Here is a 25,990-nt window from a genome sequence, read left to right on the forward strand (position 1 = left end):
TTATGATTTTGTCCCTAAACTTTTGCATAATTACATTTTTGCCCCAAAGTTCGGAAATTAAATTTTATTCTTTATTCTTATGTTTTGTCACACACTAAACACTTTTCTCTCTTATAGCAACATCCAAGTCTCACTCTAACTTTTACTTATGAGCTTTAGGTATTTTTACCGATTATGTTATTTTAATCGGTTTCACTTAAAATCGACTTGCAAAAATTTTTTAACATAATTTCTAACTTCATATTCTTCCATAAAACATCAAAATACACAAATTTCACACATGGGTAATTTTTCAAATTCAACCCTAGCTCGAATTAACAGTAAAAATAGGTAAATCGAGCTACAGAAATCTCAAAAATACAAAGAACATTAAAAACGGGGCTAGGATGTACTTACTATGAGCTTGAAAAAGCAAAGAAACACTAGCTATGGTGTCTTCTAAAATTCAGCAGCAACCATGGAGAAGATGAGCATATTTTTCCATCTTTTTCCCATTTAATTCTATTTATTTACCAAATGACTAAAACGCCCTTTCTTAAAAAAATCCTAGTTCACTTATTTCATGCCCATTTTTGGCCATCATTAACTAATGGTATAATTACCACATAAGGACCCCTAATTTATGATTCCATAACAATTAAATACCTTTAACATATAAAACTCAAGTTTTGCACTTTTACAATTTAGTCCTTTTGACTAAATTGAGTGCTCAAACGTCAAAATTTTCAAAAAAAAATTTTACGAAAGCTTTCCATGAAATCATAGACCATAAAAATATAATAATATTTTTCCTATTCAAAATTGTGGTCCCGAAACCACTGTTCTGACTAAGCCCTAAATCGAGCTGTTACATTGTTTCAGTAATCTAAATCAACTTTCATTTCGGGTTCTTCATCAATTAATTAGTCACTACCTTAGCTGGATCTTTCGACCTCACAATCCAGACTGGCTTGGGATAAAGGTGTTTATTAATGGGAAATACCAATTTTAGTTTAATTCCCACCTTGATGACTTCCCAGGGTTGTCACACCTAGGGTTTGTTTCACGTTCTTCCTTTCCCAAACAGTTGATCTGTTGAATAACCCTACAAAATAGTTAAAAGATCATGCCTTCACTCGCTAATCCTCCATAGAAGGATTAGTTTCTCATGGCTTTCATAAACAACATGGAATAGATGGAAGAATTATTCATAGGGAATGCATTAAAATAGAAATTTTAAGAAAAGTTTGATTGATATTGATAATAAGAGCGAATCCACAATAGTTGATCTTCTTTATAACTCAAAACTCTTGAAAGAAAAAAAGAACACATAAACTAAAATTATGAAAACCTAAAGAAAGCAAGAAAAAAAAACTTCAACCTAAAGAGAGAAATCTAAGCTAATGGATTATGTTCATAATGTGTGCCAAAAGACCCTATTTATAGCCTTTAGGTAACCGTCGTCCATAACCCTAGGATAGCTTACATTCCTAAGCTTTAAATTCGATTGTGCAGACCAAAATGCCCCTACTTCGTATTTTATTCTCATCATAAAGTTGATGTCGCGATAGACCAGGACCTGTGTTGTTACATAGCAACCAGTATGCTACTCTACAACCATCTTCAAGGGTATGTCGTGACACCCTCAACCTATGTTGCGACATTGAAGGCAGTTTCTCACTTTCTATATTATTCTTTTCCCTATGTTGCGATTACAGATCTCCCATGTTGCGACATAGCGTCCAGTATTAACCCAAAATACCTTCTAATGGTCTCATATACACTTACAAAGTACGTTAGGTATCCCTTAGGCCTCATTCGACCCTTAAGGTCAATAAAAGACTCAATGTGCACATTTTATTGGATGTAAGTAAAACTAAAAAAACTTAAAACATAACAAAAATGCTGGTATTCAAGCTCCTTAAATGCGAAAACTAGTTTAATCTGCTACACCAAATTATGGCAAATCAATATTACTAAAAGCATAATTAAATGTGCTCATTGTACTATTTTGTCGAATGAATGATAATTCATGCCATTGATCGCATGTTTAAATCATGCCTTCTATATTGTTTCTATTATTGATTAAGCATGTCATACTGCACTAGGGTTGGGATGATTATGTAAAGAGGAAGTACTAGCAGTTTATCTGTATTATTGGAGGTTTGTCCATAATACTAGCAGCTTGTCTGTAATACTGACAATTTATCTACATTATTGGTGGCTTTTCCACTTTATTAGTAGCTTTTCTGTAACACTAGTGGCTTGTCCACATTACTGGCAACTTGTCTGCAACACTGGTGGCCTGTCCACATTACTGGCAGTTTATCTACGTTACTGGCAACTTGTTTGGATTATTGGTAATTTATCTACAATACTAGTGGCTTGTCCACAAACTAGTGCATTATTAGATGGATGAGTTTTGGAGAACTTTTATTATAGTGTATACGGAATTGGGTAGGAATCTCACTAAAAATATTGCATTGCCATGTTCATGCATACTAAATTTGTGATTTTGTACTGTTTTAAAGTTCCCTTTTCATTGACTGGCTTGACTGTTATTTTTACTGTTTATTATTGTATATTTGAGTTACGGATCACACTGAGCTTTTTAGCTCACCCCCTTAGTTTACTGTTTTTAAAGATAATCCTCGAGGTTAGGACTTGGACACGGCTATCGGAGGAGCTTCTTAGATATTTTCACTTGTTAAGTACTTTAAATTTAATTTTAATAATTTTTTTGGGCTTGTATTAATTTTTATTTAGACTATGGCATGGGACTTTAATTTTTGGATTTATTTTGAATTGCATGGCATAAATTTTTAATCCACTTGAATTGATATTTAAACGACTATGCATAAAATTGGTTTTTAATAAAGGTCTTATTAAATGACTCTTTTATGCTGCTATACTAAAAATAAGTTTTTAATAAAATTCACTTATTCTATACAAATCAAATTTTAAAGACACTTCATTTCTGAAATTAGCATGTTTTCGTGAAATAAAGACAAATATCCAATTTCACTAGTTTTAGATATAAATGCAAATGTTCTAAAATATGTTTGAAATTACAAAAGTTTATTTGAGCCATTTTGGTGGTCAATGTAGCCTTTAGAATTCGACTATAACGTTTAGGCCGGGTTAGGGAGGTTACACCTCCTCTCGCATATTGATTTGACATGCCTCATCCTCCTTGCCCTCAATGGAAAGCGCCGCCAACTCTTCCTCCATATTATGTCATAATACCTTCAAACCCCAATTTCACCCCTTCTACATGACGAGAGAAACAACAACAAAAACCCAACAAAACTAAAATATGTGCTATTAAAAGTAGGGGTGAGCAAAATTCGATTCGATTCGAAAAACTCAATAAAAATTTCAAATTTTGAATTAAATAGTTCAAGTTTTTTGAGTTAATTAAGTTATTCGGATCAACTCGAATAAAAAAATTAAGTTTTTTGATTTAACTCAAATATGAATTACACAATTCGAGTTATCTGAAAATCTGAATAAGAAAAGGCAAAACTACGTCGATTTGATAAATGTTTACCTTTTCTAAAGTTAAAAGTCAAAACCATTAATTTAAAAGGCAAAACTATGTCATTTTGATAAATGTTTACTCATTAAGTTAAAAGGCAAAATCATTATATTATTTTTGTAGTTAAATAATCTTGTACTTAGTCTACAAGTTAAATAATCGGTCCATGTAAACGCAACATTGAGTATAAATAATAGGATTTGTTAAGTCAACTCGACTGGACTCGAAATTTTTTGACTCGATTGGATTAAAAAAATTCAAATTGAGTTCGGTTGCTAAAATAGGATTCTTCAACTCGACTAACTCGAAATTTTTCTACTCAATTCGATTCAACTCGATCGAATACTCACCCCTAATTAAAAACAAACTAAAAAATGTGTTATTAGAAACAAACACCAAAAAATTAATATTTAAAAATATAGCAAAAAGAATTTGAGCACTATGTGAATATATAAAAATAATATATGTAAATTTATAAATTAATGTATAGAGAAATATATCAAAATCTATATAAAACTTAGAACTTTACTTTTAAATATAGGAAAAAAATTAGCATCATGTGAATATATAAAAATAATATATATTTATAAATTTAAATTAATAAATTCACAGTACTATAAATACATAAAAAAAATCACAAAAACAAATACAAAATTTTCATTTTTTTTTCTCTTCCCACTTTTTTCCTTCTTTACTCTCTATGTTTCCTTCTATTCCGAAACCTTAAAATAGAAAAGGGTCTACATGCGTAACCACATCTACAAACTACAGTTCTATCCGTGCATCTTACGTTTTATAAAAATTAATAATTTTACAATACTATATACATAAAAATTCACAAAAACAAATACTAAATTTCCATATTCAATACTATAGTGCTATGCATGTATCTTACTTTTATATAAACTAGATTTTATGCTCAAATTTAATTTTAATCATATTTAATAGTAAATATTTGTATGTTTTATATAAATAAATTTAGATTTAATAATTATAAAAATCTTTATTCGAGATTCAAAAAAAGTATAATATGAAAGAGTTTAAAAATTATGACATAAAAATAATATGAAATTAAATGAATGTATAATTGGTCCGACCCTTTAAACGAGTGTCAATCCATTGGAATAAATAATGAAGTTACTTATTAAAAAGATTTTATAATAAAATAATTATTCTATGCACAACGAATAAGATAAAAGAAATTAACATGCAAGTGTAGAATATGATTATATAGAAAAGACATATAATAACATCCTACATCTATTTATGAACTATTTTATTACACTTAAAGTTTACAAAGTAATTATAAAAAAAATTCCAAAATGTATCCTAAATTGACTTATGAGCGCAGACAAACAAACCCAAACCTATATAATTTTAAAAAATCTTACTATAGCATTATTCTCCCTAATGATAATCTCCCTTAAATTCACAGTTGCTGATATTTCAAATAAATTGTCCACCTCCCTTCACACATCATTTCAATCACAAACACAAGTCCAATATCAACAATAAATCCCCACTTTTATAACTCAATTCAAAGCTTCCTATTAAAATTTTTATCATAATAATTAAGTTGACTACCAATGCAAAGCATTCGTAACTCTATCATCAACTAGAAATACTTTCAATGCTAATCTTTTAAGTTATTTTGAAATTTAATTTACTAGTTTACATTATATTTAATTGTTTTTTTTTCATAGGCGAACTAAGTAAAAGATGTTTATGAAGAACCCTTTGAAGCCATGCATCTTCCATTGGCTACATCTACTGCTTATACATGTTTTTGCTCTAATGTTGATTTAGTTTCATGTTAAATTTTTGTGTTTTTCATGGTTATATCATCTATGTATTAAAATAAATAATTATAGTAAAGATTAAATATTTTGAACTTGTTTATGAAATGTTAGCCGTTCAAATAGTGAATGTGCAAATATTTTATTAGAACAAAAGAGAATCATGGTAAAACCAAATCGATTAATGTTAAAAATAGTACATACTAAAAGAAAGTAAAAAAACAAATGGATGTGCGCAATTTAAGAATTTGAAAACAAAAATTGAATGGTGAAGAAAGATTTTAAGAAGGGTAAACTAACATACAACTCAAATCAACTCAAATCATCTCAAACAAATCTTCTTCCTTTAAGCTGGGATAAACAATCTTAATTTATAAAACTACATAGGAGACTTTGAAAGCAATAAAATGGCTCCATTAACGATAATAACGATGTTTTTTCTCTGGGCAAGATCAATGCTTACGGTTCAAGGTGGAGATCCCACCATTACTTTCGAGTGGAAGGTCACTTATGGCACTATATCTCCTTTGGGTGTTCCTGTAAAAGGTATTCTTATTAATGGGCAATTCCCTGGGCCAAATATTAACTCTACCACCAACAATAATGTTATAGTCAATGTGTTTAACAACCTTGATGAGCCATTCCTTTTGACATGGTAAGCAAGAGTACTTTTGTCCCATTTGATTATATTAGTAAAGAGTTGAGCTTAATTATATATGGAAATGAAATTTGTTGCAGGAGTGGCGTGCAGCATAGGAAAAATCCATGGCAAGATGGTGTGCTTGGAACCAACTGTCCTATCCCCCCCGGGACGAATTACACCTATAAATTCCAGGTAAAGGACCAAATCGGCAGCTACATGTATTATCCAGTGACGGCTATGCATAAGGCCGCTGGTGGTTTCGGTGGTCTTCGTATTAACAGTCGTTTACTCATTCCCGTCCCCTATGCTGATCCAGCTGATGACTATACTCTAATAGCAGGAGATTTTTTCAACAAGGGATACACCAGCCTCAAGAAAGTTCTTGAGAGTGGTCGCAACCTTGGTAGATGTGATGGTGTCCACATTAATGGAAAAGTTGCTAAAGGTGATGGTAATGATGAACCTCTCTTCACCATGGAAGCAGGAAAAACCTACAAGTATAGGATTTAAAATGCGGGTATCAAGACATCTCTTAACGTCAGGTTCCAAGGCCACACCATGAAATTGGTTGAGATGGAAGGTTCCCACACAGTGCAAAATGACTATGAATCCCTTGATGTTCATGTTGGACAGTGCTTCAGTGTACTTGTTACTGCCAACCAAGAACCAAAGGATTACTTTGTTGTGGCCTCTATCCGTTTTACCAAACGTGAGGTTATAGCAACTGGTGTCATCCGTTACAACAATGGCAAGGGTGCACCCTCACCTAAGTTGCCACCACCACCAGTTAGTTGGGCTTGGTCACTCAATCAATTCCGTACCTTCCGTTGGAACTTGACTGCTAGCGCTGCTAGGCCTAACCCTCAGGGCTCCTACAAATATGGTTCCATTAACATTACCCGTACCATCAAGCTTGCCAACACTGCTCACAAAGTAGATGGCAAGCTTCGATATGCTCTTAATGGAGTCTCCTATGTCGAACCAACCACTCCACTAAAACTTGCAGAATACTACAAAGTAGCTGACAAGGTTTTCAAGTATGATAACATTCCTGATGACCCACCATCTGAGATCACTAAAGTAACCATGGAACCTATGTCCTCAACATGACACACAGAAACTTCGTCGAAATCATCTTCGAGAATCGCGAAACAGCCATTCAGTCTTATCACTTAGATGGCTATTCCTTCTTTGCTGCGGCGTAAGTATTTGACTTTCAAATCCTTCTAATATATAGTCATTACTTACCATTTAACTAAATTCTATAATCATTTGTTGCAGTATCGAGACTGGGAACTGGAGCCCTGAGAAGAGGAAGAACTACAATCTCCTTGATGCCGTGAGCAGACACACTATACAGGTTTTCCCCAAGTCCTGGGCAGCTATCCTATTGACATTCGACAACTGTGGAATGTGGAACATCAGGTCAGAGGTATGGGACAGGCGTTACCTTGGGCAACAGCTTTATGCTAGTGTTGTTTCCCCTAACAAATCACTCAAGGACGAATACAACATGCCTGATGGTGCACTAGTTTGCGGTGTTGTGGAAAATATGCCAAAGCCGCCACCACCTTACACCTAATTTAAAGCTTAGGAACCTGGAACCAGTTCTGATTCAAATACACATTAACGGCCTTTGTAGTAACTAATGCTGACTTTTGAATAAATTAGTTTTCTTGAAGTAATAACGATTCAGCTACTATTTGTGAGGGATAAATTTATATTACTTAATTCAATAATAAATTTTTTCATTTTTTCCATTTACATTGTGTGGGAATTTTTTTTATGTCAATGTTTCTTGCATTTATGATTTTTTTAAATATGATTATTTTCGTAAATAATATAAAAATACAAAAATAAATAAATAATATAATCACAATCCAACTAGATAAATGTGTAAAAACTTACATAAACAAATTATTAAAAAATAAAATTTAATTAGTTTTTTTTAACTATTAAACAGTTGAATTTATTATTTTATTTATCATGCAAGTAAAGTTTCAAATTATTCTAAATCTCTACTATTTCAATCAAGAATACAATTTTTATTGATATATATTTAATGGTTCAAAATTTTTACATTAAAAAATAATTAAATATTTAAAATTTAATCAGAATTGAAATTATGATGGTTAAATAATAATCATAAATCAACATTAAATACAAAATTTGCTTGGTAGTGGTAATTTAGAAATAAAAATAATAAATCCCTTCTCTCTAAGCAATGGTGGCTATATGTCAATATCTAAGTATGGGATGGGCAATCAAGCTTGAATTTCCTATTGTGCTGAGAAGAAGAATATGTTTAGTATTCCATGAGAGAACCAACAATCCATTGGTAATGAAGGGTGTCGTTGGTGAGTTGGCAATGGGAAAAGCAATTAATTTTGGTTTGATAAATGGGTGTCTGACAAACCCTTGAAATCTTTGTTCCCGAGAATCTTTAGGCTGGCTAGGAACAAATTGGCCAAGGTTGGGAACTATCTTCCAACAGTAGGCTCAACTTATTTTAAGTCAATTATATGTTTACTAGAACTCTTCCAAATAAAGATGTTCAGGTGGTCAAGGATACTAATGTGATGATTGGGAAGGCGTACTTGATGGACTCATTTGAGAGTTTGACAAGTTTGATTTTTTTTCTCAATTAAGAAGGTGCTTGAAATCTATTTAATGTCAATTCCCCATCCAATACCTTATATAATATTAGACTAATACCCTAGCACACACAAGTCATTTTCTTAATGCAAACCATTTAAAAACATTCACACAAATACCTATTCCCAAGTTCATTTGCATTTGCCACAAATCATACCAAAGTAAACTACCTTTAACGTCATTGCAAGATATATACATTTAACCAAAACTCATACATTAACCATAAGACAATATGTGCGTTTATACTTAGGTTTTTTTATTGTTTTCATTCAATGTAGGTACATGCTTTATAACTGACAAAAGAGGTTTATACAAACCTTGTTGAGTCTAGGATCTTGTCTAGATGCTGAAGGTGTTGCTCAGTATCACGCTTTATACCTAACTTGTGCACGAGAAAAAAAAATTGTACGCTGAGCGATAAAACTTAGTGATATTTGTATAATTCAAACAATATAACTTATGCAATAGTCAATAACATGCAATGTCCCTGCTTATACAATTGATCAATGAAAATACACCTTATAACATATAATCATGCTTCAATCCATTACCAAGGCAAATGAATAATCTCATATCTTATCAGATTGGCTTTCTGGATCATTATTCATTTTGCGTAATATTTTACATGCCTTGACATTTAATGTCGTATATAAATGTTTGTAAATCAACTTAGTAGCATATAAACAATTCCAATCATCATTTAACCAATTGGCAATGAATATTCATATTAATATTTTCCTATTAACCTGACTCGAACTCGAATGGATACACGGATCCAACCAACATACCAATTTGGAACTAGTGCCTCATTGCTATAACTGAAGTAAATATTTTCCCCAGCACTTATCGACCTATAGTCGAAGCAACCCGTACTCAATCTATCATATGGCATGCCAACTATATCTGACTCTGTCCGAACAGGTAATAGGGTAACAAATCATCCAATTCATAATATAGCTCAATTTTGCATTTCATACTTCCAAATCGTTAATCAATTCATTAATATATATATATATGGCATAAAATGAGTCATCTCAATTCAAAGCCAATTTCACATTTTCATTAAGTTATACTATATTTAATTTTATTCAATTCAGTCTTCTATCTCAATAATTAATCAAATTCATACTAATGCAATTCGATCAATAATATTTAACTTACCTTAATATCATACCATGCAAAATCATAGAAATATGTAGCAATTCAAGTATTTTAAATTATAGAAATACAAACCGAACACTCAGGTTACTCATCATCGAATCTCGTATTTCCTTTCTCTCTTGATGCTCACGTGTCACCTTTAGCTAAAAATTATAATCAACAATACATAATATTAAATTCTAGCTTAAATCACAATCAATTATAAACTCACAGATATTTTACAATTTAGTCCAAAAATCGAGATTAGCATAATTTTATATTTAAAGCTCCAAATTGAAATTTTATTTTACCATAATTAATTAGGGACCTCCAATTTACCATTCCTACTGTCAATTTCACAATTTATTCAATTTATTCCATAACGTACGAAACTATCAATTAAGCTTTACAATTTAGTCTTTTTTTCACATCTAAACTTAAAATCTATCAATTTAACACCTACAACTTTCATTTCTCAAAAATGGAATCTAAGGAGTGTGCCTTGTATTTACAAGTCGACGTCTCGATGAAGAAGAGACGACGTCGTGACAAGACAACCACGACGTCCCAAAGAGAAGATTGGCCACATCTTGATGTCGCAAAGAACAACGTCCTGATGAGGAGCATGCGATGTTGCGACGTGGCAAAGTGTTCACCAATTCAACCAGGTTTTCTTCTCCTAGTTAAACTCTGATTAGTCTAGGTTATTATAGTCATATTTAATCTATGGATTTAGCCTATGAAAAGGGTTTTTGTAACTTAAAATAACAATATTGATCATCTTTGAGATTAAGAGAATTTTGTGAGTTTTGGGGAATTTCAGGTTTTAGCCAGAGTGATTTGTTCTTTTGAGATTTAGGGTTGTTTATTGAGATTATCTCCATCTTGTACTTGTAACATCCCAAATTTTAAATTAATGAGAAAGCAAAATTATTTCAAAAATAAGGAAATAGCCTGGTGGTTAATTGATAAAATTAATGGAAAAGAATGGAAAGTAGATTAAGGTTCCAACTTCAAATCCCTTCCCTTGCAAAATAATTAAATTTTGCAAAATCCCTTTTTTAATGTGTGTGTCATCCATACCCTTGTAAACCTAGGTATAAATATATTTTTATAAAATAAAACAATTACACATGAACCATCGTATCCAAATATGGATGCAAAGTTCTCTCTTCATAATTGATCTGCTACCACTAAAGGAATATTTTGAAAACATGTAGGCCAACAGGAAATTGCTTCATCAAGCCGACAAGAGTATGTGCAGTCGTATTAGCCTCCCTCGAGATATATTGGATCTTTACCTTCCATTGTCTTTGACACAATTCAATAATTCTTGTAGCTAAGTCTCTATTCAATTGACCTTGAAATCTACCTTGGATAGATTGAATAGTAAGAACATAATTTGTTTCTACGATAACGTTTTTCCATTTTGTCTTGCATGCATATTGGAGGCCATCATAAATAGCCCATAGCTCGACTTGCTCAATGTTACATCTCATAATGTTTCTTTTAACTCTCCAAATCCAATTGTTGTAATCATCCTTAGCACAGCAACCGAAGACACTATCCCCGAATAAGGATTATGTGCCCCATTCGTATTCAATTTAATTGATCCTGGCGTTGGTGGTTTCTATTGTTGTTTTTGGAATTGTTGCACATTTAAACCATCTATTCATCCCAACCTGTGCTTGGTGGCTTTCGTCCAACACCAACTGGATTGGACAATTTTAGTACTGTTGAACTACTCATATTGGAAAACAAATAGATTTCTTTATTTCCATATTTTTTAGAATAAAATCCCAAAGAGGGATTGCTAATCAAACCCATAGAAGACTAGCCCAAATTTATTTTCCCAATTTGCAGTAATCTAACATTGCAAAGGATAGAAGAAAAACTTCATCATAATCCTTGAAGGAATAAATTACTTCCAAACATCCATAACTTTACAACAGTCTTGAAGAACATGAATAATAGATTCATTAGCATTGCCACAAAGCTTACAGAAAGGGTTATCAGATATAACTCTTCTGTAACATTCAGCATTAATGAGTAATCGTTCTTTAAAAACTAGCCAAAGGAATTGTTAGGCACATTTTAAGCCATCAAAGTTCCAAGCAAGCCTTAATTTTCCTTCCACATGACATAAGTTATTTACCATGAGAGAGTTATAGATCGTAAAAACTCCATTAGCCGAGCATCTCAAAACCAAAGCATCAAAATCAACTAATGGGTTTGGGACAGGGATACCTGCAATATATGATGTGACCATGCCCCAAGCTCCTCCAAGTCCTAGCTTTGATCCCATCGAGCTCCCAAAAGGACCAATGACCCGAGCTCGATCTAAGTGCCTTCAAGAAGCTGTTTCAGCTTTGTTTCTTAAAATTTGGAAGGAGAATCAGCTCATTGATGATGTTGAAGCTCGAGTCAATATATTTAAGACTCCATGAACTTTAGTGCAAGCTGAATTTAGCTCAATTCCAGCTTCCCAAGCTCATTTCAGCTCCAATCAGCTCACTTGAGCTTAAATCAACCCGTTTAAGCTCAATTTAAATTATTTTTAGCTTTTTTATTTTATCATTCATAATAACTAAATATTAGCTTTAATTAATTTTGCTTGTTACAGCTCATGACTGAATTCCCTAGCTCAAATTAGTTTATTTATTGTTTCTCATCTTTTGAGCTAGCCGAATTTAATTACTAGCAATGTTCTTATTTAATTGTTTTTAATTTATCATTTACTATGTCTTGATGTTTGTTTGTCTAGTTCAGCTGAATATACATTGAGGTTTAATATGTTTCTGATTCATGTAGGTTCAGCCGAATGTGGAGGCTCATTTAAAGCTAGGTGCATGCACGGCTAGGTTCATTGCAAGCTGGATTCATGCATGGTTACCTACAATGAATGATGGCTGATTATTTTGGCATTCTATGTGATTATTCAGCCAAAAGTTAGCTACTTATTTAATTCACAAGGTTGGTTGATTGTCTCCCAAGGCTACTTCAATTCTATTCACACTTGGTGTTCACATCTAGTGGCTATTCGGTTGGAGTGTTCATACACATAGGTTGTTCATGGACCCTCATTATTGCACATCACTATTCTGCCAAAACCACCATTTCAATGCTCATTATGCCTTTGGCCGAATCTACACAAGGTTGATTGACTCCCATTCATTCATCAACATTCAAGCCTATGTTTGCTTAATCAAGAAGAAGACTATTGATGCTCCATTCATCCGAATTTAGACATGCATCTTGAAGATTATTTTTTCTAGATTAATTTAACTCATTTATAGCCGAATTAATTAGTCTTTAAACTTGTCCATTCGGCTATCATATGTAGACTATAAATAGTTTACTTATATTTGTAAAAAGGTTAGACATCTTGAATATTAAAACTTAATAGAACTTTGATCTTGTGAGGTTTTCTTCCTCTATTATTTCGTTTGAGTCTCGAAGTGACTTATCTAGCTTGCTAGTGGCGTCAACCCAAACTCATTAAACTTATCACCAATCTGGTGTGGTGTTCATCCATCTTTTTATACCTTTGGTTCCTACCTCTTTATAGGTAACGGGTTAAGTTCCATCTTCTATTTTCCATATTTCCACCTTAAGTGATATAAGTCCCGGGGCAATACACTCTATAGTATTGAATCGTTCTTGAAACTTAAGATCACTTTTTCCATCTCCACCCTATCTATTAAATATTAACTTTATTTTTCTTATTAAAACCTAACCTACAAAATATCCAAATTTAGCCTATCATTTGAACCCTTTTAAAAGTCTTCTGCTTAAACTTAAACAATCTTCATCTTAAAACAATTCCAAATGAACTTCTCATCGATGATTGGGCATCTTAAGTGAACTCGACTCAATAAATCGAGCCGAATCAAGTCAATATAAGAAAGGGTATTATTATCCAAAATCTTATTCAGATAGGTCTAGCTACAGTTACCATCAGTTGTAGTCATATCACGAAGCGTAGCCGAGTAGTTAATAAGATTCGTATTAAGACAGAAATTGATTAGAGGAGCAATATCCATAATCCAAGTATCTATCCAGAATTTAATAAGAGTTTCATCACCTATTGACCATCCAATTTTTTGACATAAAAGTGGCCAGCTTTTCGCAAGAGATCTACAAACAAATGAACATTGACTTCTTAAAATATCAAGAGGGACCTCATCCGTAAGCTTATACTTAGATCGAAGAACTCTAGCCCATAATGCATACATATTTGTAAGTATGTTAAAACCCAATTTCAGCAAGCATGAGTCATTTTGAGTCTTAAGGCTGCGAATACCTAACCCCCAATCAATATTGGCTGAAAATAATCCAACCAATTAACTAAGGAAAGCTTATGACTGGTTGATGATTTTCCCCAAACAAAGTACCAGGCTATTTTTTTATAGTTGCGCAAACACTTACAGGGATCTTGATAGTTTGCATAAAATAATTGGGAAGAGCCAAAATAACAGACCAAGCAAGAGTAACTCTCTCTATCAAAGAAAGGAATTTAGCATTCCATCCATCCAGTTTCTTCTAAACCTTATCAATCACAAATTTGAAGGTACTAGTTGTCACTCGTTGATGTAACAAAGGTATGCCCAAGTAAGTTCCCAACTCATTTGTTACATTAAACCCAAGAACACTATAGATCTCGGCAGTAGCATTAGATGTAAATTTTTTGAAAGGAAAATATTCATTTTTTAGGCATTAACCTTATGTCCCGATGCCCACCCCAAACTGTCGAAAACATCCTTAATCATCATTGCTTGTTCGATATCTACTTCAGTAAACAAAAATAGGTCATCAACGAATAAGAGGTGTGACATTTTTGGTCCATTCTTCCTTAAAGAAATAGGCTTCCAAGCCTTCTCATCTACGCTGTTATGGATAAGGTGTCCCAACCTTTCCATACAAAGAACAAAAATGTATGGTGAAAGTGGGCAGCCTTGACGTATACCTCTCGATGGGCAGAATACATTCGAAAGATTACCATTTCACACAACCTGCAGAGAGATAGAAGACAAGCATTTCATGATCACTCTCACCAATGGCACTGGAAAACCAACATTCAACAAGGGATCTTCAATAAAGTCCCATCGAATTCGATCATACGCCTTTTCCAAGTCTACTTTTATAGCCATCCAGCCCTTTTTTCCTTTCTTCATGCGCATCGAATCCACTATTTCTTGAGCCACAATAATGTTATCTATAATATATCTTCCAACAATAAAGCTCACTTGGTCATCCCTTTAATCCCATTTTTTGCACCCTAGTCATCCCTCCCTTCTCATCTCCTTCTTTCTTTTCAATTTTTCTTACTTTCATCGTTGCTGCCACAGCCCATAGCTTCTTGATCTACTATATCTTTCTTTTCTTTTTTTCCACAAGATTTTGCACCATCTTATTTTCAACCTCGCTGCCATTTTCCCATTCATTTTTCAGCCCTAAATCTAAAATTTAGGATCTCCAAGATTGATTCCTATTACTTCCAAGAAATGCCATTGCTACCCCTATCACTTAGTTTCTTGATGAATCTTGTGAGTTAAAAACAAAAAATTTCAGATCTGGAATTTGAGGGATTTTTACTGATTTAAAGGGAATTTTTCCAGCTTTTTATGTGATCTTAAATGTGGTTTTTAATCATCCCCTATGGGCAAGAAAGGGGGTTGTTACTTCTTTAAGTTTTCCCATATTTTTCCAGAATTATCTTGGGTTCTTCAACCCCTCCTAATCAGCCTTTAATTATTTTTTAATTAGGAAAAATAAATCTTGATCAATCAACAATTCAGATCCGACAATTTGGGAAGTGTATGTGCGATTGATTGTAAACTAATTTATAGTTTTGGTTTAGCTACTTATTTTACAGTATTTAAATGTGTTAGGGGCCGACTTAAATGCCCCAAACCAACAGTGAAGCTAAAAGACATTCGCGCATACGGTTTGCATCAAATCAATGTAAAAAATCTAACTAGTTTGGATTCGAAAAATAGTTATAATTCTAAAGATTGGATTGAACCCATAAGTGGGTGTCTAGAGGCTATTTAGTAGGTATAACAATCAAGTTTAATGCTAATTTTTATTGTAGGTTAATTTTAAAGCTTATTAGAGAAATCGCAAGATTTACAAGTGTGTTGCAGAAGAGCGAAAAATATGGTGTGGATCCTAACTCAAAAACTTGATTGTTAATAATGATTTTAATGATATAATTGAAGATTTAGCTTTCTGATTTGGCTTGGCTAAATAGCTAAGTAATTAAATTTGTATATGGCCGAACCAGGTACGTTTTGAGCCTTAACTATTTGGAATGCTAGCAAAGTTGCTAGTTTGATTGATTGATTGCATGATTGATATTGTTGTGAAATGTTAGTTAATGTGATTCATGATTGGTCGCATGATTCTGAATGAAAATATGGCTTATGCATGATATAGTCATACGAGTAATTTGTTGTGAAATGTTTGAAAGATTGTTATACATGCACACACAAAAATTTTGTAAGAATGCATGAAATTGTGATTTGTTGAATGATACCACCTGAATGGTAAATCAAAAGGGGATCCATGATCCTATTCACTGAACATATTTGATAATTCGAGGGCACATTGCACATGCCAATAAATTGTGAAAATGTTGAATTCTGCATATATATGAGATCGTATGACATATTACATGTGCATTGTAGTGGATTATTATTGTGGTTGACGAAGAAGTTTTGTGGAGTACCTGCAACATATTAAGTCCGAATTTATTTGTAGTCAGTACACTACACCAGAGTACAATGGAGATTGGATACTTCATCGTATTATTCGTTATTCGGCATATTTTCTACATTTATGATTGTTTGGTGGTTTTACCACATCGAAATTTGCTCGTATTCTTTGGATTTTGGTAGAGGGTTATGGGAAACTCGTAGTGTGTAACGGATGGTTGGGGTAGGAACTCACATGTGCATTATGACATGATCATGGTTCATTAAAATATTTTCATAGTTTTTTTATTGTGATATTTGAATTCATGTGACAATGCTTGGATGTATGCTAAATGCTTATTTCTTTACACTCACACTGAGCTTGTTAAGCTCACCCCATTACCTCAACTTCTCAGGTAATGAACAGAATTAGGAATGGGTTTGGCATGCTGATGTATGATAGACTTCAGATTCTTTAGTTTTTGGACTGTAATTTTATTTGAGCCGTGGTTTGGGACTGTTTTTATTTTGGGTATTTTTCATGCATGCAGAGTTTTGTACATGAGATTGATTATTTATTATATACTAAAAATGGATTAAGCATTTTACTTGGCTTAATTAATATTTGGGTTTTTAAATCGATTTTATTTTTTCACTGCAATTAAGATAAACAAAGTTATTTTTCAAAAGCAAAGATGGGAAAAGAGTTTGTCTAAAACCACGTCAGTACTACTAATTTGAATTAATAAAGATTGAGCTAATTAAAGAATGTTTTCCCAAATTAACAAAGGGGACTTCGGTTTTATTAAAAGAGTGCATCTATAAGGTTTTTAACTAGCGATAATATAGTTTCAATGTTTTGGGTGTCCAATGTGACCTTCACGATTCGGCCATAACGCATAGGCTAGGTTTGAGAGGTTACATTTAATGGTATCAAAGTCAAGGTTCAAAACTTTGGGCTAAATTTTTAATCCTTTCAAAATGAGTTTGCATGCATGCATACATGAAAAGGGATTTTTGGGAAAAAAAAACAAACCACAATATTTTGAAAATTATTTCTTTCAAGAAACGACAAAGTTCAAAGTTTCGATGCCATGTCTATAGAAACAATAATGAAAATTTAGCAAAACAGTAGAGACTGTTGTATAAAATTTTAAATAAAAGAATTATGATTGAGAGTGTGCTAAAAGATTAAATAAAATACTAAAAATATTCTTATTTGTAAATTATATTTATAAAATGCCAAAATGAACACTCATGGAATGATAAATCGTGGTAGGAAAAGCCATTGAAGGCGACCTTTGGTGGTTCCGGTTGACTCGGCGGCGTCTCTAAAGCTAGAACAAAATAATGAACAGAATGAGGTTAATAGTGAACCCACTACTAAGGCTGGGAATATGAAAAACCAGAGTCGTGATGATTATAATGAGAATGATCCTATAACATGGGCTTTATTAAGGGCTTTAAATCGGGTTGTTGGGCCCCCGATTGGTAGTGTTAGTCTTGGGACGATTGTTGAGAGGCTCCACTCTAGTGGGGTAGAATTGTTTAGGAATATTACTGGAACTACTCCTAGACTGGCTAAATATTGGATGGAAACCACTGAACATATTTTGGATGATTTGGACTGCACTTCTGAGCAAAAATTTAAGGGTGTCGTATCCTTGTTAAGGGATGAGGCGTATCGGTGGTGGCAATTAGTGGTTAGGGTTACGTTCCTAGAGCGTATTGATTGGGCTTATTTTTAGAAGACCTTTTAGGGTAAGTTTGTGCGACCTCATTATGTGGAGGCCGGTGGTTGGAATTTATTGTGTTGAAGCAAGGTGATAGGAATATTTCTAAGTATAAGCCAAAATTTCTGAGATTGAGCCGCTATACACCTAGTATGGTGGCATCTGAGTAGGAGAAGAGCTTCCATTTTCAGGAAGGTCTAAGGTATGACCTTAAGGTTCTGGTAGCTCCACACTAGGAGCATGTGTTTGAGGCTTTGGTCAAGAAGACCAAGATTATAGAAGCGATTAAGCGCGTGGAGTGCGAGAATAAGGGAAACCAAAGGGATTAGCCCAATAGAGAGATGGGCCCTATTGGTCTAAATCCGTGACTAGTTAAGCGGGCCAGAAAGGTTAGACCACTGCTGAATAGGGAAGTAGTGGACCCTGAAGAAGGGCAAATCCTAGTTTGTCAGCATTATTAGAAGTGCCATCTGGGCGAATGTTGGAGATGTGGCTTGATGGAGCATAAGAATAAGGATTGTCCTCGTCAAAATGACCAAGTGCAAGCTTCGGCTCAAAATCAAGGCCCAGTTAGTGGTCAAAATTAGAGGGGTAATCAAGGTGCTCAGAGCGGCCGTAATCAGAACTGAAATGGAAATGGTAGTCAGGGTCATAGAGCAACAGCTTAAGGTGCTAATCGATTTGAGGCTAGGAAACCTGCCTTGGTTTATGTAGTTAGACACCGAGAGGACAGAGATGCGGTTGACATCATTATAGGTACCTTCACTATTTACTCGGTACCTTACTTTGCCTTAATTGATATAGGGTCTACCCATTCGTATATTGCTTGTAATGTGGTTTTAAAATTGGAGATTGGGGTAGAAAACTGAAAACATTGTTATTGTAGTCGGCCCTTTAGTATCCTCAATACTTGTGAATAAAATTAATAAGAGATTTCCTTTAGAGGTTCAAGGAGAGATATTTCCTGCCGACTTAATGGAACTTCCTTTTACTAGATTCAATCTAATTTTGGGGATAGACTGGTTGGTTAAGCACCAAGTTCGTTTAGGTTTTGCATTGAAGAGGGTAACTTTAGTGGTAGTGACTTGGAAGGAAATTATTATGGTTGGGGAGTGTCAAAATTGTTTGTCCAATGTGATATCTACCATTGTAGTAGAAAAGATGGTGCGAAAAGGGTGCGAAGCATTTTCGGCTTATGTCCAAGATGCAAGCACCATTGGTCCTTCAATTGATAAAATTCGTACAGTAAGGCAAGTTTTTGATGTTTTTCCTGAGGAACTTCCAAGGTTACCTCCGGATCGAGACGTGGAATTCATTATTGAATTGTTTTCAGGAATGAAACCAATGCCCATTTCTCCCTACCACATGGCACCTAAAGAGATTATGGAGTTGAAGGTTCAATTACAGGAATTGTTCGATAGGGGTTTCTTTAGGCCCAGTGTGTCGTTATTGGAGGCACCGATTATGTTTGTGAAAAAAAAAGATGGTACACTTCGATTCTACATTGATTATCGACAGTTGAACAAATTGGATATCAAGAATAAGTATCTTCTACCAAGAATTAACGACCTATTATATCAGCTTAGAGGTGCAAATGTCTTCTCAAAAATTGACTTGAGATCAGGGTATTACCAACTTAAGGTAAAAGAATTTGATATTCTCAAGACCGCCTTTTAGACTCGTTATGGACATTATAAGTTCCTTGTCATGCCTTTTGGGTTAAGTAATGCACTGGCAAGCCCTTCCTTAATCAATTCGTCATTGTATTCATTAAAGACATCCTAATGTACTCCAAGACAAAAATCGAGCATGATGAACATTTTAGGGTGGTTCTATAGATACTTCGTGAAAAGTAACTTTTTGCTAAACTTAGTAAGTGCGAATTTTGGTTGAAAGAAGTTATGTTTCTAGGTCACGTGGTATCGGCTAAAGGTATTTGTGTAGATCCCAAAAAGGCTAAAGCTATATTAGATTGGAAGCAACCGATGAATGTCTCAGAGATTCGTAGTTTTCTATCTTTTACCAGGTATTATCAGAGGTTTGTTGAGAGCTTTTCCTTAATAGTTTCCCCATTAACTAAGCTATTAAGGAATAACACTCCTTTTAAGTGGGGCGAAGAGGAACGAGGTAATTTTGAGAAGTTAAAATCTGTGTTGATGGAAGCTCCCCTTCTAATTCAACCAGAATCTGATAAGGAGTATGTGGTGTATAACGACGTCTCGTATGTTAGGCTTAAATGTGTCTTAATGCAAGATGGTAAGGTTGTAGCTTATGCCTCGAGATAGCTTAGGCCACATGAATGCAACTACCTTACTCATGATTTGGAGTTGGCAGTTGTTATCTTTGCTCTTAAAATCTGGAGACATTACTTGTATGGTGAGAAACGTATTATCTACACCAATCACAAAAGTTCCAAATACCTCCTTAACGAAAACGAACTTAATTTGATACAACGTAGGTGGATTGAGTTAGTGAAAGATAACGACTTTATAATTGAGTATCACCCCAGAAAGGCTAATGTAGCGGCCGATGCCTCAAGTAGAAAGGCTATGTCTGACTTGACAGTTATGTTTGCACGCTTGAGTCTTTATAGTGATGGAGGTATCTTGGCTAAATTGCAAGTAAAGCCTATTTGGATTCAAGAAATGAAAGCTAAACAGAGTTTGTATTAATCTTTAGTAATTTGGTTTAAACAGGATGATAATGGGTTGACTGAGGACTTTGGGATTAATTTTGATGGAACTTTGTGTTTTATAGGGAGCTACTGTGTGCCCAATGATCATAATTTGAGACATTCTATACTTCAGGAAGCACATAGTAGCCCTTATGCTATGCATCCTGGTAGTACTAAAATGTATCATGACTTGAGAGAAGTGTATTAGTGGTCGGGTCTTAAACGAGAAGTAATGAAGTTTGTATCAAAATGTTTGACTTGCCAACAAGGTTGAGCATCAGTTTCCATCAGGGTAGCTCCAACCAATTTGAATTCCACAGTGGAAGTGTGAGAGAGTGACAAGGGATTTATTAGTGGGTTGCATTTGACACCTACTAAGAAAGATTCAATTTGGGTCATAGTGGATAGATTGACGAAGTCCACCCATTTATTCCTGTTCACACAAATTATTCTCTTCAAAAGTTAGCTAAGCTCTATATTTCCAAAATAGTGAGATTGCATGGAGTTCTAGTGTCGATTATTTCAGATTGGGATCGTCGATTTACGTCTTGATGTTGGAAGAAATTGCACGAGGCCTTGGGTACTCAGTTGGATTTCACTACATATTTTCATCCATAATTCGATGGTCAATTGGAGAGAGTTATTCAGATTCTGGAAGACATGTTGAAGAGTTATTCCGATGGTGGATTTCACCTACAATAACAGTTTTTAGTCAAGTATCCAAATGGCACCTTAGGAAGCTCTTTATGGTCGTAAATGTCGCTCACCTTTCTGTTGGACTAAGGTGGGTAAAAGGAAGTTGATTGGTCCGTAATTGGTTTCAAAAATCGAGGATAAAATTCGGTTGATTCAAGATAGATTGAATACAACTTCTGACAGACAAAAGTCATATGTCGATTTAAAGCGCAAGGACATCGAGTTCAATGTAGGGGATTAGGTTTTCCTTAAAGTCTCTCTATGGAAGAAAATTTCGAGGTTCGGTCGAAAAGGCAAGCTAAGCCCTAGGTTCATTGGTCCTTACCGAGTGTTTAAAAGGGTTGGTCATGTAGTTTACCAACTAGAATTGCCTTTTAAGTTAGATTGTATTTACGGTGTATTTCACGTCTCGATGTTGAGACGATATCGATCAAATCCCTTACATGTTCTTCCAATAGAGGAGATCAAGGTTTGATCGAATTTGACGTTTGAGGAGGAACCTGTTCAAATATTGGATCGTGAAATCAAGGTGTTAAGGTGAAAGACAATTCTTTTAGTTAAAGTGATTTGGAGAAATCATGGCATTGAAAATGCTACTTTGGAGCTAGAGGACTCAATTCGGCTTCAGTATCCTCATCTTTTTGAATCAAGTAATTTTGAGGACGAAATTTATTTAAAGGGGTAGAGCTGTAACATCCCAAATTTTAGATTAATGAGAATGCAAAATTATTTCAAAAATAAGGAAATATCCTTGTAGTTAATTGATAAATGGAACAGCATGGAAAGTACATCAAAGTTCCAAGTTTAAATCCCTTCCCTTCAAAAATAATTAAAATTTGCAAAATCCGTTGTTTTTTTAATGTGCGTGTTGTCCATACTATTGTAGACCTAGGTATAAATATTATTTTTAAACAAACTAATCAGCCTTTAATCCAATTTTCTCCACCCTAAATGTCCCTCCCTTCTCCTCTCCTCCTCTCTTTTCAATTTTTCTTACTTTTTTCCTTGTTGTCACCCCCATAGATTCTTGATCTACCATCTTTTTCTTTTCTTTTCTTTTCTTCAAAAAATCTTGCATCATCTTCTCCTTAATCTCGCTACCATTTTCCCTTTAATTTTTTAGCCCCAAATCTGAAATTTTAGATCTCCAAGATCGACTCCCATTGCTGCCAAGAAGTGCCATTGCCACCCCTATCACCTAGTCTGTGTAAGTTCTTCTTTTCTCTAAGTTTCTTGATAAATCTTGTGCGTTAAAAACCAAAAATTATGGATTTTTAATGATTTCAAGGGAATTTTTCTAGCTTTTTAAGTGATCTTAAAGGTGTTTTTAATCAGTCCTAATTTGGCCATCATTGGAGGTGGAGTGCGCCTATGGGCAAGAAAAGGGGTTGTTGCTTCTTCAAGATTTCCCATCTTTTTCCAGTAATATCTTGGGTTCTTGAACCCCTCCTAATAATAATTTAATCGATCTTGATCACTCAACAATTTAGATCTGATAATTCGGAAGAGTGTGTACGGTTAATTATAAACTGGTTTATAGTTTCATTTTAGATGTTGAAAAAATATTGTTAATTGATTAAATAAAGAATTTTAATCATGGATTAGCTACTGGATTCATAGTATTTAAATGTTTTAGGTGTCGACTTCAACACCCAAAACCAACAGTGAAGCTGAAAGACGTTTGAACGTATGGTTTGGATCAAATCAGTGTAAGAAATCTAACTAGTTTGGATTTGAAAAATATTTATAATTGTAAAGATTGGATTGAACCCATAAATGGGTGTCTAGAGGCTGTTTAGGAGGTGTAGTAATCAAGTTTAATACTGATTTTTAATTTAGGTCAATTTCAAATTTTATTAGAGAAATCGCGAGATTCGCAAGCGTGTTGCAGAAAAGGAAAAAAATATGGTGTGGGTCCTAACTTAAAAACTTGATTGTTAATAATGATTTTAATTATATAATTGAATATTTAGCTTTCTGATCAGGCTTGGCTAAATAGCTAAGTAATTAAATTTGTATGTGGCCGAACCAAGTACGTTCCAAGCTTAACTATTTGGCATGTTACCGAAGTTGCTAGTTTTATTGATTGATTGCATGATTGAATTTGTTGTGAAATGTTTGTTAATGTGATGTATGATTGGTTGTATGTATAGCATGACTCTGAATAAAAATATGGCTTATGCATGATATATTCATACGAGTAATTTGTTGTGAAATGTTTGAAAGATTTCTATACATGCACATAGAAAAATTTTGTAAGAATGCATGAAATTGTGATTTGTTAAATGATACCACCTGAATGGTAAATCAAAAGGGGTTCCATGATCCTATTCACTGAAAGTATTTGATAATTCGAGGGCACATTGCACATGCCAATAAATTGTGAAAGTATTGACTTCTGACTATGTATGAGATTGTATGACATATTGCATGTACATTGCGATTGATTATTATTGTGGTTGACGGAGAAGTTTTGTGGAGTACCGACAGCATATTAAGTCCGAATTTATTTATAGTCAGTGCACTGCACCAGAGTACTATGGAGATTGGCTATTTCATCGCATTATTCATTATTCGACATATTTTCTGCATTTATGATTATTGGGTGGTTTTACCACAATGAGCTTTGCTCGTATTTGTTGGAGTTTGGCAGAGGGGTTCTAGGGAACTCGTGGTATGTAGCGGATGGTTGGGGTAGGAACTCACATGTGTATTCTGTCATGATCATGGTTCGTTAAAATATTTTTATAGTTGTTTGCTTGTGATATTTGGATTCATGTGAAAATGCTTGGATATATGCTAAACACTTATTTCCTTAGACTCACACTGAGCTTGTTAAGCTCACCCCATTACCTCAGCTTCTCATGTAATGAATAGAATTAGGAACGAGTTTGGTATGTGATCTATCGTGATTCAATGTAGCAATTTAAACTTGTTTTCACATTTAAGGAGCTTGAATACAAGAATTTTTGTTATGTTTTAATTAAGCTTCTTTAGTTTTATTTACATTCAATAAAATGTGCACATTGAGTTTTTTATTAACCTTAAGGGTCGAATGAGGCCTAAAGGAGAGCAAACATACTTTGTGAGTGTACACGAGACCATTAGAAAGCATTTAGGACTAATATTGCACATTATGTCACAACATGGGAGAAAAATAGAGAAAGTGAAAAACTACCTTCAATTTCGCAACACAGGCTGAGGGTGTCATGACATACACCTAAAGACAACTGTAGAAGAGTAAATTGGCTGCTATGTCACGACACAGGTCTTGGTATGTTGCAACATAAACTTTGTGATGAGAATAAAACACAAAGCAGGGGTGTTTTGGTCTACACAATTAACTTAAAGCTCAAGAACGTCAACTAAGTTAGGGCTAAGGACAACTGCTACCTGAAGGCTATAAATAGGCTCTTTTGGCACATATGATGGGGATCATTCCATTAGCTTAGATTTTTTCTTTAGGTTTAGATTCTATCTTTAGGTTTAGATTTGTTCTCTTGTTTTCTTAGGTTTTTATAATTTTAGTTTATTTGTTTTCTTCAAAAGATCTGATTGTAAAGGAGATCAATTTCTATCGATTCGTTCTATTCATCAATATTAGACTTTCTTAAACTCTATCTCAATTTATTCTCTATGATTAATTCTTCCATTTTTTCCATGTTGTTTATGAAAGCCGTCAGGAACTAATCCTTTTATGGGGGATTAGGGAATGGAGGCATGATATCCTAACTATTTTGTAGGGGTACTCAACAGATCAACTATTTGGAAAAGGAAGAACGTGAAACAAACCCTAAGCCTAACAACCCTGGAAAATTAGCAAGGTGGGAATTAATCCAAAATTGGTGTTGCCCATTCATGAACACCTTTACCCCAAGCCAGTTTGGACTATATCTCTTGCAATTTTAATTCTTTTTTATTATGTTATCTTATTTTATTATTTTACAAACCCTAAATATATTTCTTATTTTACTATCGTACTATAACTAACTTAAAGTATAAATTAGATATTTAATTGTTTAGGTTAAGATTGATTTAGTACTTGCCTTCCTAGGGTACGATCCCCAAAGTACTTATCTAATTTGTTGTAAAATCTATATTACAGCTCCACCCGTATACTTGCAAATATCACCTCATAACTCTCTATTTTATTGCAGTATTCATACTCTGGATGTTAGTACTTCTAGAGGTGGTCAAGTTGTTGGTGCCATTGCCGAGGAAGCAATGTCACTAGATTGATTTTAATTTTTGCATTTTAAAGTGTAATGAGGAAATTGTTAAGTTGTAGATACGGTTTTCTCTAACAGTATATCACATGAACAATATACAATTCTAAGGGATATTAATCTGGATTACTTATAATGTTAGATTTGTTGATTACACTAATGAAGACCCCATAGCATTCCTAAGGAAATTTGACCATATATGCAGCAAAGTCAGC

The 25,990-nt window shown here is 33.8% G+C and overlaps 1 pseudogene; it reads left to right on the forward strand.

Moving 5' to 3' along the window:
• The first annotated feature begins 5,659 nt into the window (after nt 1–5,659).
• Nucleotides 5,660–7,716, forward strand: LOC107921907 (L-ascorbate oxidase homolog; annotated as a pseudogene).
• Nucleotides 7,717–25,990: the final 18,274 nt, after the last annotated feature.

The sequence above is a fragment of the Gossypium hirsutum genome, chromosome D01 (assembly GCF_007990345.1).
Source record: "Gossypium hirsutum isolate 1008001.06 chromosome D01, Gossypium_hirsutum_v2.1, whole genome shotgun sequence".
Lineage (NCBI taxonomy): Eukaryota > Viridiplantae > Streptophyta > Magnoliopsida > Malvales > Malvaceae > Gossypium > Gossypium hirsutum.